We start from the raw sequence: 17294 nt of genomic DNA, 5'->3' as shown, positions 1-17294 counted from the left end.
ATCAGTCATTTTACAACTGTATAATTGCATATTTTTTCCACAGGTCTGTGCCGGTTTATCTTGTGTCTTCGGTATCTTTTTTAACCACCACATTTCTCTCTCTTCAGGTGATCCACCTAATTTCACCAACAGTATGCTGGGAGTCGCCTGTGTCATCTGCTCCCTCCTCCTCCTCCTCCCACCATAACACACACATACACACACACACACACACACACACACACACACACTCACACGCAGTGAGAGAGTGTCGAGGCCCAGCTGGGTAAATGAGCCGCACTCTCTCCCTCTCTCAGAGGTATTTGGTTGGTTATGGATCCCTGAGGGACGCCGCTGCCTCCTGTGAGCAGAGGATCCATGCCAGGCCCTCGGTTGAATCGTGTGTGTGTTAGAGAGAGAGAGGGGGAGATACCCTCTGGCTGGCACTTTCTCAATGCGATGATGATGATGGTGTGTGTATGTGTGTGCAAACACACTAACGAAGGTTCGCAGTTTTTTCATGTTGTAGGATGAAGTATTCGGGAAAACGTTCTTCTTGTGAGCTCTGTCGCAAAGACTAGAGCGCTGTACTGTACACCGCTGCCTTATCGACAAACGTAACTCGAGCATTTAACAACTTTTTACCAGTTGGCCAGTGTGTCTGAGCCCTAGTCGAACCGAAATGAAATGTGATTTTTCCTAAGCGGTAGTTAACTGTAGCTGTAGAGCTGAGGGTGACTCAGCAGCAGGGATACATTATGAGACGATGAGCCCCAGAGGACAGACATGTTGAAGCCCCCCCCCTCCCCGCAAACTGCACTGGTTTTGTATCTATTTGTGGTTGTTTTGTGCGTCTTAGTAATTCGTTTGATTGTTTTTCCAAAAAGAAATGTTCCAAGTCATTTCAGACTGAGATCCAGTTGCCCCTCCGTCCCCTGGGGCCACAGGGCCTGTGTCCAGCAGACCCCTTCTCCATAAAGCCTCCGTGTTGTGAATGGACGGACGTCTCCAATCGCCAACGGTAAAGAAGCAACAAATAACACATATCAACATCCGCAGGCAATGTAGATCTATGATGCACAAGAAGCACTGTGGACGAAGAGAACAGCGCATCTCTTAGCAACGCTGGCTCAAAAATGTCAGTCAGCCGTTGCCATGGGAAACTTTCCCATGGCAAAGGAAAACTTTACGATTACATTATTATTTATTTTCTTAATGGGACAACTGCACAGTAGCTTCAGTATTTGTGTATATTTCCTGTGACAAAAACACGGAGAATTTTTTAGAAAGTCAGGCGAACTTTAATATTTCCGCATCTGAAAATTTTAACAAGCCATAATTGTTCTATATTACTGAGACCATAAATGCACATGAATGCACACATCTTAATGCAGACATATTTGAGATTTTCGAGCATCAGGTACCATGTTGTCAGTGTCAAGCTTGAGCTCAACTTCCTTAAGTTCAAACTTCTGCTGGGAAAACAAGACTGTTCTTCATATCTCCCCTAAACGTGATTTTCATTCCATTTACCTCCTCTCCTCCCTTTCTACTTCTTCTCACTTTCACGCAGAACAAATGTGACAGAGTCAAATGCAAATGCTGTTGTTCATGCCCGTTTTTAATTGTGTGTTGATCCCGCAGCTTTGGCATTTTGCATATGTAATAAAACTACTTTTCTCTTCTCACTCGCAGCTCTAAATTTCCAGCTCTTAGTTTCAGTTTCTGCCTCGCCTTTTCTGGCTCAGACAACTTTGTTCCATTTCTCATTCTCTGGCATAATTAAAGCATTCTCCAATGCTCGGGCAAGCTGGAGATACCCCCCCCCCCCCCCCCCCTCACTTTTTTGGGGTCTTTTTTTCGGTTTGGCTCTCATTAATAATTCACAGAAAGAGACTGGGAAATTTTAGTGCAATTTGCAGCTGCTGAATCCCAGTTATTGTTTTGCAGGGTGTTGCACAGAGAGAACAAACCTCGGATGAAGGCTTTGTAGTCCTGAATGTAATTTGGCTACGTCTCTATGACAGGCCACACATCATTAGGGGGGTGAAGGAGATGCGTGTGTGTGTGTGTGTGTGTGTGTGGGGGGGGGGGGGGGGGGGGGATAACGGCTCCGTCCAACCAGTCAAACACACTGTCCTCATCTGTCGCTCCAAACCCCTGACACACTGTGTCTCCTTAATGCTTTGAGATGCTGTTTGTTCATATTTATGCCTCATAACTATCTATGTTTTATTCCGTTTGTTTGCATTCGACCAGGCAGCCGCTGAATTATTCAGGGCGGGCCGAGCGGCTTTGGAAAGATGACAACAGGAAACTTTTTGGCTGCTTTTCTTTCAAAATGCAAGACCAGACGCAGCGTGTCTTTGTCAACCAACTTTTTTTTTCCGGGCATCCTGGTGACCTAGTGATTAAGATACATGCACTTTAACCCCAACTGCTAGATTCCAATTGTTTCTATGTGTTTATACCCCCCTCTTTATTCCCCCCCATCTTTCCTGTCTTCATGTTAACAATCAGCTATCCAGGCAAGGCTTCATCTTCGTCAAACCTCGTCGCGTGGGCCTTGAATAAAGCAGCAGAGAGACACTGTAGAGGTCAAAGTTGAAACACTTTAAATGAAGAACAACTAAAGCCACAGCTGTTGTAGATGCATTTCAGCTTTGCTAGGCTCTTATAAACATCAACTTTGTAATCTGGCTTCAGCACCAAGTCCCATGAATATTTACATTGAATGACAGAAAATTGCAATCAAAGTTAAGTTTTTTGATTTACGTCCCACTTTGTGACTATTTTCACCATGAATTGATTTTTTTGCCCCACATCTTCCACGTCCACTGCATTTCTCTCATAGTGTGAATTTTATTTTTCCTCACTTATCCCTTTGCAGGATTCTTATGTGAACTGTTTTAATATGAAATTTTCTTATATATTTCTTCCACACGTTCGGATTTCACACAGATTTGAAGAGTTACTTTCCTGATTCCTCATGTGCATGTATGTGTGTGACTGTGTCTTAAACCTGGTGCGTTTGTGTGTTTGCAGCCGCCAACCGCCGAGAGAAGAGTCCAGAAGCACCAGGGCTCAGAGGACAAAAGCAAAATAATAAACGGTGGAAAAAGATAAGAAATCACCCCCCACCCCCTTCTTTTTCTTCCTATTTTGCCTGGCCTGACCTATTTAGCACAGAGTATCTCATAACCAGAGAGTTTAGGGCTGTTTAATGCTAGGTGACACAGCAGTGTCCTGCAGTCTTTTCTTTCTTAATCCCTGGCATCTTCGGTAAAAGATCTCTCCGAAGAAACAGTGCTCCTTTCTGGCATCTAGCCGCCGGAGGGAAGGGGAGATTGTCAGGGCGCATTTCTTTGGTGCTCACCAGCCATTCCTCTGGAGGTGTGTGTGTGTGTGTGTGTGTGCTTTTGTATGTGTGTGTGTGTGTGGGTAAACCTCCCCCTTTTTTTGTTGGCGAGTTAGGTAAACTGAGCGGGAAGGCAAAGAAGAAAGAGAGGTGGCAGCTTTCCCCCATGGAGGACAATTCCACCTAAAGCTCTTTTTGGAAATTACAGGAATGTTTCTCTTGTATTGCTCTTGTCACCTTGCCTCCAACATGGCCGCAAAGAAGCTAAAGTGAAACTCAGTGATGCGTTTCCTCTAGAGTGGCGGAGCAAGGAGGAAGAAAAGGCGGAGGAGGTGGAGGAGGATGCCCTGCGGGCCAGTTTTTCGTGTCATCCTCTGATAGTGGGTTTCGTTTGGCCAGAGGAGGTTTATGCGCAGGGATGTTGAACTTGAGGCTTTCTGTGTGTAGAATCGCACTGACCTCGCTGCCCAGCTGCCAAAGAGGAAACACAGTGCGAGGCTGCTGGCCATTGTGAAGCTGGAACGGACTGTAATCCAGGTCTTACCCAACAAAATGTGTTGTTGCAAACAGAATCACAACGTACAATGAAATCACCTGCTCTCAGGACAAAGTCGGACACAGTTTATCATTTAGGTAAACTCGTGGTTTTATAACATGAGCTCTTGCACAACTGTTCAATATCTCCAGATTTAGTGTGCTCTGATTTAGAGCTCCATCTAAATGTTTTAAACGAGACCTGATTTGCATTCTGAAAGAGCTGACCTGCATGCGTTTGTAGGGATTTTCTGTAGGGGGAAAAAAGCAGAGACCAAGTTTAGCTGAGTTCCTTTCAGCTGCTGTTGGGTTGGTGCATAACAAAAGGATGTCATATCTGAAACACATGGATGGGGCTCTGACTTGTGTTCCTCTTAAGGTCAATGGATCAAATTGGCGACATTACCAATTATTCTTTTTTTAATCTTTACGATTTTATTTTTTACAGTGTACTTGCAAGCTTGTTTCACTATAAAAACACCAAGGCAAAATGTGTTTGGGTACATCAGTACCTTTCTACAGTGGGAAGCAAAGGCTGCGGAGTAACTTGTCTTTCTGCAGCAGAAGATAAGGATAGGGTCACAAGGAAGCTGGCCGTCCAGGAAACCCGTGTTTTCCCCAATCAAAAGTTCCATTAACCTGGAGCGCTGGGAGCTAATTGAGAGCCAGAGAGGGTGAGACACACCGCCGTGTCATTTCAGCCGCACGGCTCGCCAACGTGCCGTCGTCAGTGGACATCACACGGTGACACATTTGACATATTTGTAATTATCTGGGATAATAAGAAATGAAATAGAAACAAAACAGCCACGCCGAGGTTGATAGTTTTGGCTGGAAGTGGACTCCTCGAGGAGGAGACACTGAGCAGGAAGATCTGACCATCCTTTGATAACCCAGATCATGTTTTAAGCATTAGTAGTGCTATTTATAACAGGGAGAAGATCCACAAATCTGCATTGCTTTGTCGAAGCTTTATGAATCTCAACTTCACACATGCTCTTTGAGGTGGGAGATCACAAGTTCATTATGTTTTGCACGGTTTTCCGATGGTTGTGTCTCTCTTATCTCCATGAGAGGGCGAAAGATATTTTAATCTGTCACCCCAATAGCCTTAAGCCCTGGTACGGCTAGTTGGCCGACTTTTGTTCCATATAATCCCCCCACCGAAGAAAGGGGAGGTCACGTTTGTCAAAATGTGGCAAAATGAACACAATATTTTTTCCTCTCTCCTCCTCCTTCCCTGGCTTAAATTGGAATTAAAAATGCATGCGGATTTGAACTTTAGATCTCCGGAGAGAGCCGTAAACAAGTATGAAATTAAGTGTCTTTTGAAATGCTGTGACCGGGACGTGAATTGAATTGAGACATTCACATTATTCAGCGATGGCAGGCTTCAGAGGGGTGGGCGGCTGACCAGAGTGGCCCCTCAAGTCAAATCACTCATAGTTGGTCCATACTGAGAAAAACAGAGAGGACTGCTCGGAAACTGCAGATTTGATGAGACACTAAAAGAAGGTCCTATGTGTTTATAACTGAAACTAAAGATACAATTATTTATGATACATTTTTACATAGTTTTATCCAGTTTCACATAACTTCCTGCCATCTCGCAACTATATTGAATGTTTAAACATTTTGTAAATTAAAATTAACCAATGCCAGACTGCCTACAGTTAATGCTAACAATAAGGGACAGATACAGAATTAAAAATACTTTTTCTTTGTCTCTCTGCAGGGATCCAAATCCTGAAGAAATAGAGCTGAATGTATTTGAGTTGTACTCTGAAGTCATATTGGGGACACGTGTTAGTCAGTGTCTGCAGTCACAACACTCAGATGAAAGATATCATGTTATCAGAGTTGCTTGAGCTTCAGATTTTTGTGAAGCAGTGGAAGTAGAAGTTCTGAAAACATTCAAAATGTCTGGCTGAGTAGCTCAGTGAGGTAGTTACTGGCTTTGAAGCTTTGAGATTGTTGGTTCAATCTCCATCTAGAAATTTAAAGTCAAAGTCAATATTCAAGATTTAATCCCACACATCAAAGCTTCAGAACCCACACTTAACAGTCTGAGCTAATTGATCAGATGTCCTCCTTCCAATATCGACTGTTTTGGGTCATTGACTTCAATTTTTTCTAAACAAGCTGGAGATTGAACCAACAACTTCAAAATGTCAAGTCTGTGATCTACCTTGCCAAGCATTCAAAAATTTCTCTGAACTTCTACTGCTTCACAAAAAGCTCAAGCTCAAGCAACTCTGATAACATGATGTCTTGCATCTGGGTGTTGTGACTGCAGAAACTGACTGAGTTTTGACTGGCTCACAACACCCAGATGAAAGACATCATGTTATCAGAGTTGCTTGAGCTTGAGCTTTTTGTGAAGCAGTAGAAGTAGAAGTTCCGAAAAATTACAGAATATTTGGCTGAGTAGCTCAGTGAAGCAGTCAATATTCAAGATTTAATCCCACTCATCAAAGCTTCAGAACCAACACTTAACAGTCTGAGCTAATTGATCAGTCTCACCTTCTATTTCCTTCCAATATTGACTGTTAACTTTAGGACATTGACTTCCAAATTACCTTAACAAGCTGGGGATTGAACCAACAACCTAAGAATGTAAAGTCTGTGATCTACCTTGCCAAGATACCCAGCGAGACATCCCTAAACAAGCTAGGGATTGAACCTATAATCTCAAAACTTCAAATATGACATCTTCTTCACTGAGCTACTCAGGCAGACATTTGAAGTTTTGAGATTGTTGGTTCAATCCCCAGCTTGTTCAGAGACATTTAAAGTCATTGACCCAAAGTAAACAGTCAATATTCAAGATTCATTCCATTGGTTCACAAATCAAAGTTTTAAATTTTGAGCACGTGTTTTGACTCATTTCTTTTCTTTGAAATCACCAATGTAATGTACATGTTGTTGCTGTGAAGTATTCAGGCTCCTCCCAAGATTTTATAATATATATTGATCTGATATACAACTGTTTTTAAGGCTCTCTCTAGAAATATCTTGGGACAGTGATTAATTCTCTATTTTTATTGTTGATTATTTGGGAATTTTCTCAAATCGTTTGGTCTATCATATGGTCAGGTGAAATGAGCCATCACAATATCTCAAAGTTCAAGGTGGAAACTGTTTTAAATGTCTAACCCCCAACACACTTTCACGAATAGGTGCATTCTTTACATTTGTTCCTCATATTTGTATAATTTTGCCTTTCTTATGTTTTCTACTGTGTGTATGGTGTGTGAGTGTTAACCAGTCACTGTGATCACATTTAATCCTCACTTAGCTCCCCCTAGTGGTCAATGGGATTAACAGCTGACTTTGAAATGTGTAACGGAAAAATTATCAAATTTGATAATATAGCAGAATAAACTCAAGTATGTTTCTGATTGTTTGGACAGTTAAATAGTTTATGTTTCAGAAACAAACTTCACCCCTGTGGACTCATCCTTGGTACATTGCAAGTAGCCGCCCCCTTTTTTCCTCTATACCTTCCATTGGAATCCTCCACTTCCTGTTTGCCAGTAGTCACTTCCGCATTGAGCTGGTGAACGCAGAACAAATATTTGGTGAGCACATCTTCAACTTTGAATGTGTCGGTGCTGCTTTTTCCCTGTTCACATGTGTTTGAAGGGGAACAGCTGGTCCATGTGTTTGCTACTTGTGCTTCAGCCTGACTAGCATCAGGAGCTAAACACACCTGCTGCTAGTTGTTCAGCGATGACAAGTTGTGTTGACAGTGGTGGAGGAAGTCAGATACAAACACACAGACTGAAGTTTACTCAAATAAAAGAAACACTTGCACAATAAGTCATTATTTGCTTTTAAATATATTTAAAGTATTAAAAGTAACACGACACTAGCAGCAACACTGAGACTGTTATGAATGAATGTGTTACCTGTCTGCTGTTGTTGGATCAGTGGACTAATCCAGCTGTCCTTTGAGGGATTTTGGCAAAATGATATAGAAAAATAAAAATGTAATGCAATGAATGATAAAAATGTAGTAGAGTAGAAATCAAATCTCCTTAAGTAAAGTACAGATACAGGAAACTGTACAGTAACACAGTAAATGTACCAGTCAATGGATACACTTGTGTCTGGTGCAGTAAGAAGTCGGATCATAAAGTGTTTTACTTGACACGATGAGTCAAGACAAATGAACTTTGGATTCTCACTTTTGTCGTCTACAAACTAAAGCACGTGCAGTTGCCATTGATTTGAAACCTATTGATATGTAACCAGTTTAGTCCTGCTCCTACTATGTGTACTTGTCTGAGATGCTGGTTTTGTTCTACTCTTAATATTTTGTCTTTTCTCATGTTGTTATGACTGAACCTGTGAGATCAAAATGTGAGATTTGTGTGAATGTAAATATGTTGCAAAATGCAGGCGCTTGTAGACTTGATGTGTGAACTTACTCTTTAAACTTTCACTTGTAAAAAATAAATAAAAAATAAATGACATAGTATAGTAAGGCATAAAACCGCATAGTATAGTATGGCATACAATGTGAAACAACGACATAGTATAGTATGGCATAAAATGTGAAACAACGACATAGTATAGGATGGCATGAAAACTGCAAAAAAGGACATAGTATATAATATGGAATATAATGTGAAACAACGACATAGCATAACATATGGCATAAAAACTGCAAAAAACGGCATATTATAGTATAGCATGAAATGTGGAAAAATGGCATAGTAAAGCATTGCAAAAAAACTGCACATTTTTGCTTATTCTTTTTGGGGGGGCGTTTTTCAGTAAACTTTTAGCCACTTATTGTTTGTCTCTAAGACCTTTACCTGTGTATCATTCCTCCACTGTGACCCTCTCTCTTTCGTCTGATCTTGCAGTGCACATGATCTACGGACCTCGTCAACCCTCATTCGCAGTTCATCCGTCTTTACCAGTGAGTCCACTCCATTCCTCAAACTCTGATTGTTAAATTCTCCTGCTTTTCAATATCTTTACCATAATTTGAGCGGAATGATACTTAGCCTAAAGTGCGTGAACCTTACAAAGGTTCCTTCAAAAAAAAAAGATTGGTCAAGTCAGGTCATTTGGTAAATAGAAGTTAAACCACTTATATATGTGTCATCTAGTGGTGCAATGCTAAAGGCATTGTCTCTGAAGTGAAAGGTTGACAGTTCAATCCCTGTTCAAGACAAGGGTAAATTTCTCCAATTTTTAGTGGTTTTGGCTTTTGGGGGGGTTTTGTGTTTTTTTAACTGATGTTTTTCATTTTTTTGTATTTTTAAAAAAAGTTTTATTTCATTTGTAATTATTTTATTCAGAAATATTTGATTTGATTTATTTTTACCTCTCATCGCACTGTCACTTTCACCATGCTAACCAGTGTGTCCTACGTTTCTCCAAGTGTTGTGGGGAACCTCTCAAGTGAATATCTCTTCACAATCACCATATAGATTATTTTCTCCTGCTTTCCTCTACCCATTGACTTGAGGAAACTTCAGGTCCGTGTTTCAATCACAGAATCTCGTTCAGCCATGTTTGACTTGGCACTCAGTCTGTTTCAATCACAGAAACTCGTTGGTCCATGTTTGACTTCGCTTTCAGTCTTGAACCCTGGGTCTGTCGCACCCGAGCCTCGCGTCTTACCGCTCGACCACCATCTTTCACACTAAAGGTGGTCCTGTTTGTTCTCATGAACATCAGACATTCAAGAGGGAAAATTGTAAAGTTGTTAAAGGCAGGAGTTGAACCTTGGACCTCAATATCTACATAGCTGTATCATTGCCTCTAAACCACAGAATTCGTTACTAAGTGAATTACTCACCTAAGATATGTAGGTTTTGTTTTGTTGAATGATTTCACAAAAATGACTCCAGTCGAACTTGATCCATCAACCTTCTGCAGGAGAGTCCAAAATGCAGCCACTGTACTACCATCTTACTCAGGGTAAAGCCCAGTTTCTTCAAATTGAATTTACTGTCGGCTTTTCGGAGGACAAACTACTAAAGTTTTCAGTCAACTTGTTTTTGTTTTGTAGGATTTATATAAATGAAAACACTTCTACAAAGTTCATGTTAAACATCTTCACTCACAAATAAGTTTAAATGTATGTTTCATATGAATTCCAAAAGGAGGTGGGACTTGATCTGACAACCATTGGCATAAGAGTCTAAAATCTTACCAATGTACTACCATCTTACTCACAACATAGTCCAGTTTCCTCACATTTAATTTGCTGTCGGCTTTCGAGAGGACAAACTGCTAAAGTTTTCAGTCAAGTTGTTTGTGTTTTGTAGGATTTATGTGAATAAAAACACTGCTACAAAGTTTCTGTTCAACATCTTCACTCAGAAATAAGTTTAAATCTATGTTTCGTTTGAATGAAATCAAAAAGAGGAGGTGGGACTCAATCTGACAACCTTTCACGTGTGAGCCAAGAACCTTTCCACTTCACCACCGTCTTTCTGGGAATGCTTTGATTCAGTTCTTCCCATTTAACTTGCTGTTGGTTTTCGAGAGGACAGAACGTTTTCAGTGAACTTGTTTGTGTTGTGTAGGATTTATTTAAATGAAAACATTGCTAAAAGTGTCTGTTCAACATCTTCACTCAGAAATAAGTTGAAATGGCAGTCCTTTCATTAAATATTATGCAATGAGATGAAACTTTTAAAAGATCTACTGAAACCACACTTCAAAGCTTCAGGACCAACACTTAACATGCTTGACTTTAAACAAGCTGGGGATTGAACCAACAATCTCAAAACTTCAACATGAACATCTACCTAACTAAGCTACTCAGCCAGGCAATTTGAACATTAGTCGGAACTTCTACTTCTTAAAAAAAAGTGGAAGAAAGTAGAAAAAAAAATTTAAAGTAGGAGTTCCCAAAGTTTAATAACGTCTAGCTTTGTAGCTCAGTGAGGTAAATATCTAAGTTAAAGTTTTGAGATTGTTGGTTCAATCTCCAGCTTGTTTAGAGACATCTGAAGATAATGACCTAAAGTATAGAGTTCAGTCAACATTGAAACCACACTTCTAAGTTTCAGAACTAACAATCTAAGCTAATTTATTAGATGTCCACCTTCTATTTCTTTCCACTATAGACTGTATACTTTAGGTCATTGACTTCCAATTTCTCTAAACAAGCTGGGGATTGAACCAACAACCTCAAGATGTCACAACAGTGATCTACCTCGCTGACCGACTCAGCCGGACAATTACATCTTTTTCCGAACTTCTACTTCTACTTCTTTACAAACATCTCACACTCAAGCAAACTCAACACTTCAAAGAGTTAAGGGAGGTCAGTGGGTTATGGTCTGTATGGACTATCACAGCAGCAAGACCAGAAACAAAATAGACATTGAAATGATGTGAAGCCCAGACCAAAGCAAGGGCCTCCTTTTCAATGACTGAATAATTCAATTGATGTGAATTAAACTTTTTTGAAAAAATGAGCCTCCGTCTTTGTTCACCGCAGTGTTGTTGACCATTTTGTTGTTGTTTTCTTTGCCTTGTCCATGTTAGTATTCGTATTAGATGGATTGCAGTTCATTCCATTGGTTCACAAATGAAAGTTTAAAATTTTGAGAATGTGTTTTGACAAATTTCTTTTCTTTGAAATCACCAATGTAATGTACATGTTGTTGCTGTGAAGTATTTAGGCTCCCCCCGAGATTTTGTAATACATATTGATCTGATATACAATTGTTTTTAAGGCTCTTATTAAAAACTTAGAAATATCTTGGGACAGTGATTAATTCTCTATTTGTAAGTTTATTATTTGGGAATTTTCTCAACTCAAGTCCTAGGTGGAAACCGTTTTAAATGTCTAACCCCACACACACTTTCACGAATAGGTGCATTCTTTACATTTGTTCCTCATATTTGTATAATTTTGCCTTTCTTATGTTTTCTACTGTGTGTATGGTGTGTGAGTGTTAACCAGTCACTGTAATCACATTTAATCCTCATTTAGCTCCCCCTTGTGGTCAATGGGATTAACAGCTGACTTTGAAATGTGTAACGAAAAAAATTCTCAAATTTGATAATATAGCAGAAAAAACTCAAGTATGTTTCTGGTTGTTTGGACAGTTAAATAGTTTATGTTTCAGAAACAAACTTCACCCCTGTGGACTCATTCTTGGTACATTGCAAGTAGCCGCCCCCTTTTTTCCCCCTATACCTTCCATTGGAATCCTCCACTTCCTGTTTGCCAGTAGTCACTTCCGCATGGAGCCGGCGAACGCAGAACAAATATTTGGTGAGCACATCTTCAACTTTGAATGTGTCGGTGCTGCTTTTTCACTGTTCACATGTGTTTGAAGGGGAACAGCTGGTCCATGTGTTTGCTACTTGTGCTTCAGCCTGACTAGCATCAGGAGCTAAACACACCTGCTGCTAGTTGTTCAGCGATGGCAAGTTGTGTTGACAGTGGTGGAGGAAGTCAGATACAAACACACAGACTGAAGTTTACTCAAATAAAAGAAACACTTGCACAATAAGTCATTATTTGCTTTTAAATATATTTAAAGTATTAAAAGTAACACGAGGCTAGCAGCAACACTGAGACTGTTATGAATGAATGTGTTACCTGTCTGCTGTTGTTGGATCAGTGGACTAATCCAGCTGTCCTTTGAGGGATTTTGGCAAAATGATATAGAAAAACAAAAATGTAATGCAATGAATGATAAAAATGTAGTAGAGTAGAAAACAAATCTCCTTAAGTAAAGTACAGATACAGGAAACTGTACAGTAACACAGTAAATGTACCGGTCAATGGATACGCTTGTGTCTGGTGCAGTAAGAAGTCGGATCACAAAGTGTTTTACTTGACACGATGAGTCAAGACAAATGAACTTTGGATTCTCACGTTTGTCGTCTAGAAACTAAAGCACGTGTAGTTGCCATTGATTTGAAACCTATTGATATGTAACCAGTTTAGTCCTGCTCCTTCTATGTGTACTTGTCTGAGATGCTGGTTTTGCTCTACTCGAATTCTACTCTTAATATTTTGTCTTTTCTCATGTTGTTATATGACTGAACCTGTGAGATCAAAATGTGAGATTTGTGAAGGTAAATACGTTGCAAAATGCAGGCGCTTGTAGACTTGATGTGTGAACTCACTCTTTAAACTTTCACTTAATAAATACATTTTGGGGAAGTTTTTCAGTAAACTTTTAGCCACTTATTGTTTGTCTCTAAGACCTGAACGTGTGTATCATTCCTCCACTGTGACCCTCTCTCTTTATCTTGCAGTGCACATGATCTACGGACCCCATCAACCCCCATTCGCAGTTCATCTGTCTTTACCAGTGAGTCCACTCCATCCAAAGCATCTCTCCACCTCTGATTCCTTAAATTCTCCTATTCAGATGATCCGTTATACACTTGTCCAGCTTTTCATTTTCCTTTTCAATATCTTTACCATAATTTGAGCGGAATGATACTAAACCTAAAATGCCTGAATCGTACACAGATCTTTTAAAAATAAGAAAAAATGTACCTGAGAAAGAATGACTTGGAATATGACACATATTTTTTAAATTTGTGCCTTTAAGAATATGCAGATTAGTGTCTGTCCATGTCTTGTAATGTACTTTTAGGTGTATTTTTCTATTTTTTTTCAATTGGGTCACATCAGGTCATTTGTTAAATAGAAGTAAAACAAAGTATGTATGTGTAACATGGTGGCGCAGTGGTAAAGGCAGTGTCTCCACAGAGAAAGGTTGACAGTTCAATACCCGTTCAAGGCATTGCAATGCTGTGAGATAGATTTTTCCAATTTTGGCAAAAAATGGCTTTTTGGGGGGGTTGGTGTTTTTGTTACTGATCTTTTTCATTTTTTTGTATTTTTTAATAAATTGTTATTTTATTTGTAATTTTTTTGTTTATATTTTTATTTAATTCATGAATTATTTTACTTTATAATTGTAGTTTCAATTATTTTTTTTTTATTGTTTTAATATTATTATGCAATTCATGAATTATTTTGTTTTATTTTATGTTTGTAGTTCCAATTATTTATTTTTTATTTTTTGTACCCCTCATCTCACAGCGCACTGTCACCACGCTAACCAGTGTATCCAACGTTGCTCCGAGTCTTGTGGGGGATCTCACAAGTGAATATCTCTTCACAATCACCACATAGGTTATTTCCTCCTGCTTTCCTCTACCCATTGACGGGAATGCCGCGCACTTGAAGAAATTCCAGGTCCGTGTTTCAATTGTGGGATCTCGTTCGTCCATGTCTGAATCGCTTTCAGTTTTGAACCCTGGGTCTCTCGCACCAGAGCCTCGCGTCTTGCCCCTCTGCCACCATCTTTCACACTGAAATTGGTCCTGTTTGTTGTCATGAACATCAGACATACAAGAGGGCAAATTGTAAAATGTAGGAGTCGAACCATGGACCTTAATATGTCTATACCCGTATCATTGCCTCTACGCCACAGAATGGAAACATTTGATTTCGTTTTTTCTCATCAATGAAGCAGCAGCAGACATTTAAGAGGACAAATTGTAAAATTGTTGAAGGGGGGAATCGAACCATGGACCTTAATATGTCCATACTTTTATCTTTACCTCTACACCACGGAACTAGTAAAAAAATGTGAATTACTTACGTAACATCTGTATGTTTTGTCTTGTTGAATGATTTCACAAAAATGTCACAGTTGGGACTTGATCCATCAACCTCTTGCAGGAGAGTCCAAAAATCTTACCACTGTTCTACCATCTTACTCTGAGAACCAGTTTCTTGACATACAAGTTGGTGTCGGCTTTCTAGAGGACAAACTGCTAAAGTTTTCAGTCAACTTGTTTGTGTTTTGTAGGATTTATGTAAATTATAAAACTGCTTCAAAGTTCATGTTCAACATCTCCACTCAGAAATAAATTTAAATGTATGTTTAGTTTGAATCCCAAAAGGAGGTAGGACTTGATCTGACAACCGATGGAACAAGAGTCTAAAACCTTTCCACTGCACCACCAACCTACTCAACAGTCACAGGCCCAATTTTTTCATGTTTAATTTGCTGTCGGCTTTCGAGAGGAAGAAATACTAAAGTTTTCATTCAACTTGTATGTGTTTGTTAGGAATGTATGTTTTGTTTGAAGCAAATCACATCAGTAATGTAGAAGTAAAGAAAAAATTATTATTGAATGTCGACTGAGTAATAATATATTTATATATATATATATACAAAATTTTATAAGAGATGTAAATTTCACAAGTTCACAAATATTGCTGTAAATCTGGTCAATAATGACTGAAAATGTCACATCACTTTTATTTTCGTTATTTTTTCTTAAATGTGGCGACATATTGCTATTTATTTCAGCGTGCGCCACTTTGCAATTTGTGCCCCTTATGAACAATGTACAATCAGCAAACAAATCAATCATGTTTTCCCCTTGAAACACATGTGAACAGTGAAAAAGCAGCACCGGCAGATTAAATACACAGACATTCTAATAAATGTGTTGATAATTTTAAGATGTAGCGTTTGTTTATGTAACAAACTATTTAAGTGTCCAAACTACCTGAAACATACTTGAGAATGACTGTGTGCTCTATTGTCAGAACTGACAATTCAGTATTAGATGTTAACCTTTAAGAGACATTTTGAACGGGAAAGGGATTTGAACCCACAACCTGAAACACTTTCCATGGAGACACCTAAGTCATTGAGCTATTGATTCAGTGGTGCTTGCTCCATGTTTCTTGTAGCATTTAACACATTAGAGTGTTGGGAACTGGATTTCAAAACAAATTCACCTTGGCAGAACTTGAACCATGATACTCAGGTGCACCAGTCACTTTGCAAACCAACTGAGCTGTTCTGCCAGACGATAGATCGGTCTCTCTTAGAGCCTTTGAGTATTTGCATTAGACACCGAACTTCAAAATCATCTGGCCTTCGCAAGACTTGAACCAAGATATCAAAGCCTACCAACCAACAGTCAGGCAGACATTAAACTAATATTTTACTGTCTTACTATCCTATAAAAAAGATAATATATAATATATAAATGCAATATATAATATAACAATATGACATTTCTATTCATCAGATTATTATACTATAAAATTGTTTCACTACTAATAATATGAAATTAGTACAGTTGTGTCAGGCCCAAACAGTGGGCCTTCATCTTCATAAATGTCCTGTCTCCAAAATATATCTGTATATTGTTACAGTAAATAATTGTATTTGTTGACTTCAGAACTGTTGATTCTCCTTCTAAACTCAACACTGTCTTTCTTTCACTTTCTTCTCTCCATTCTAGATTTCCCAATATTCACACCTTTACACGAGCTCCCCTCAGGTCACATGGAGAGAGTTGTTAAGTAAATCTGGGTTTTATTAGAGGATTAATTTGTGTCATTCTTGTGTTACTTCATAGTACTTTAGGTTTCTCAAGACTCATTAAAAAGCAAGTGATAGCTCCCATTTCTGGAATTCCATTTCGTACAAACTGGAAACTGTAAGAGCTGAAAGTTACAGTTCATGCTACACAATTGGAGACAATGACGTTCAAGCCACATTTAGTCAAAAATAATAGCTCACTGATTCAGAGCGACCTAAAAAGCCTTTGGAAGGACTCCCAAGAGGAGAATAGGCTTCTGTTCTTGCAATATCAGGATCAATAACTGAAAGAGAGTGATCGTCATTACTGTTGTGAACCTGGCCAGGGCAGATTTGTAAAAGGCAGCTGGATAATTCATAGAGTGTACACAGTACAAAGAGGGCCTTTACAAACAAATACACTTTGCAAATACTTCTGTTGAGGCCACGAGACAGTGGAGCGAGCACCTCTGCAGTCATCTACTAGAGTAGCAGGCAGCTTGACCAGGATAGCAACCCCCGGATGACGGATGCCGTGCAGCCGGAAAGGAGCGGCTTTATCAGGCAGCATTATCCTCCAGCACCCGATCCAGACAGGCCAGATTTTTATCAAACTGTATTGGATTTAGTAATTTCCTTTTCCAAGACGAATGGATGGAGATACTGGTGGTGGTGGGTGTTATTGTCTGCAACCCTGGGGTGATTATTGCTTATGATCCATTTAGTATTTCAGGGTTGTCCCACACGTGCTGGTTATTAATCACAGTCCACCACGACTTCTTCACATTTCTGTTTAACACTTAGAGACTATAGAGGGGGGATTGAACACTGTGTGATACTGTGTTGCTTAGCAGATTTTTAAAAAAATTGGAGATTTTGTGAAATTATTATATATAGAGTATACAAATATTTCTTGACTGTAAATTTTCTGTAAACGCTAAACTTGCCATTATGCGATGTTGCATCATTTTGTTTATTTTAGCCCCAATCTGCGTGTGGACAGGAGAAACCCTACACAATGACAATCACATGTAAGAAGCAGCTGGTAATCTCATCTTTACAGTATGAGATTTGGACATCAA

The 17294-nt window shown here is 39.3% G+C and overlaps 1 long non-coding RNA gene across 1 annotated transcript; it reads left to right on the top strand.

Moving 5' to 3' along the window:
- Positions 1-6216: 6216 nt before the first annotated feature.
- LOC118314263 lies at positions 6217-15359 on the top strand. The gene is made up of 4 exons (XR_004794623.2): positions 6217-7452; positions 8746-12128; positions 13124-13179; positions 13923-15359. It is a non-coding gene; the product is annotated as an uncharacterized LOC118314263 (long non-coding RNA).
- Positions 15360-17294: the final 1935 nt, after the last annotated feature.

The sequence above is a fragment of the Scophthalmus maximus genome, chromosome 1, assembly GCF_022379125.1.
Source record: "Scophthalmus maximus strain ysfricsl-2021 chromosome 1, ASM2237912v1, whole genome shotgun sequence".
Taxonomy (NCBI): Eukaryota; Metazoa; Chordata; class Actinopteri; order Pleuronectiformes; family Scophthalmidae; genus Scophthalmus; species Scophthalmus maximus.
The sequence above is the reverse complement of the archived record's forward strand: the minus strand, read 5'-3'. Positions and strand labels throughout refer to the sequence as shown.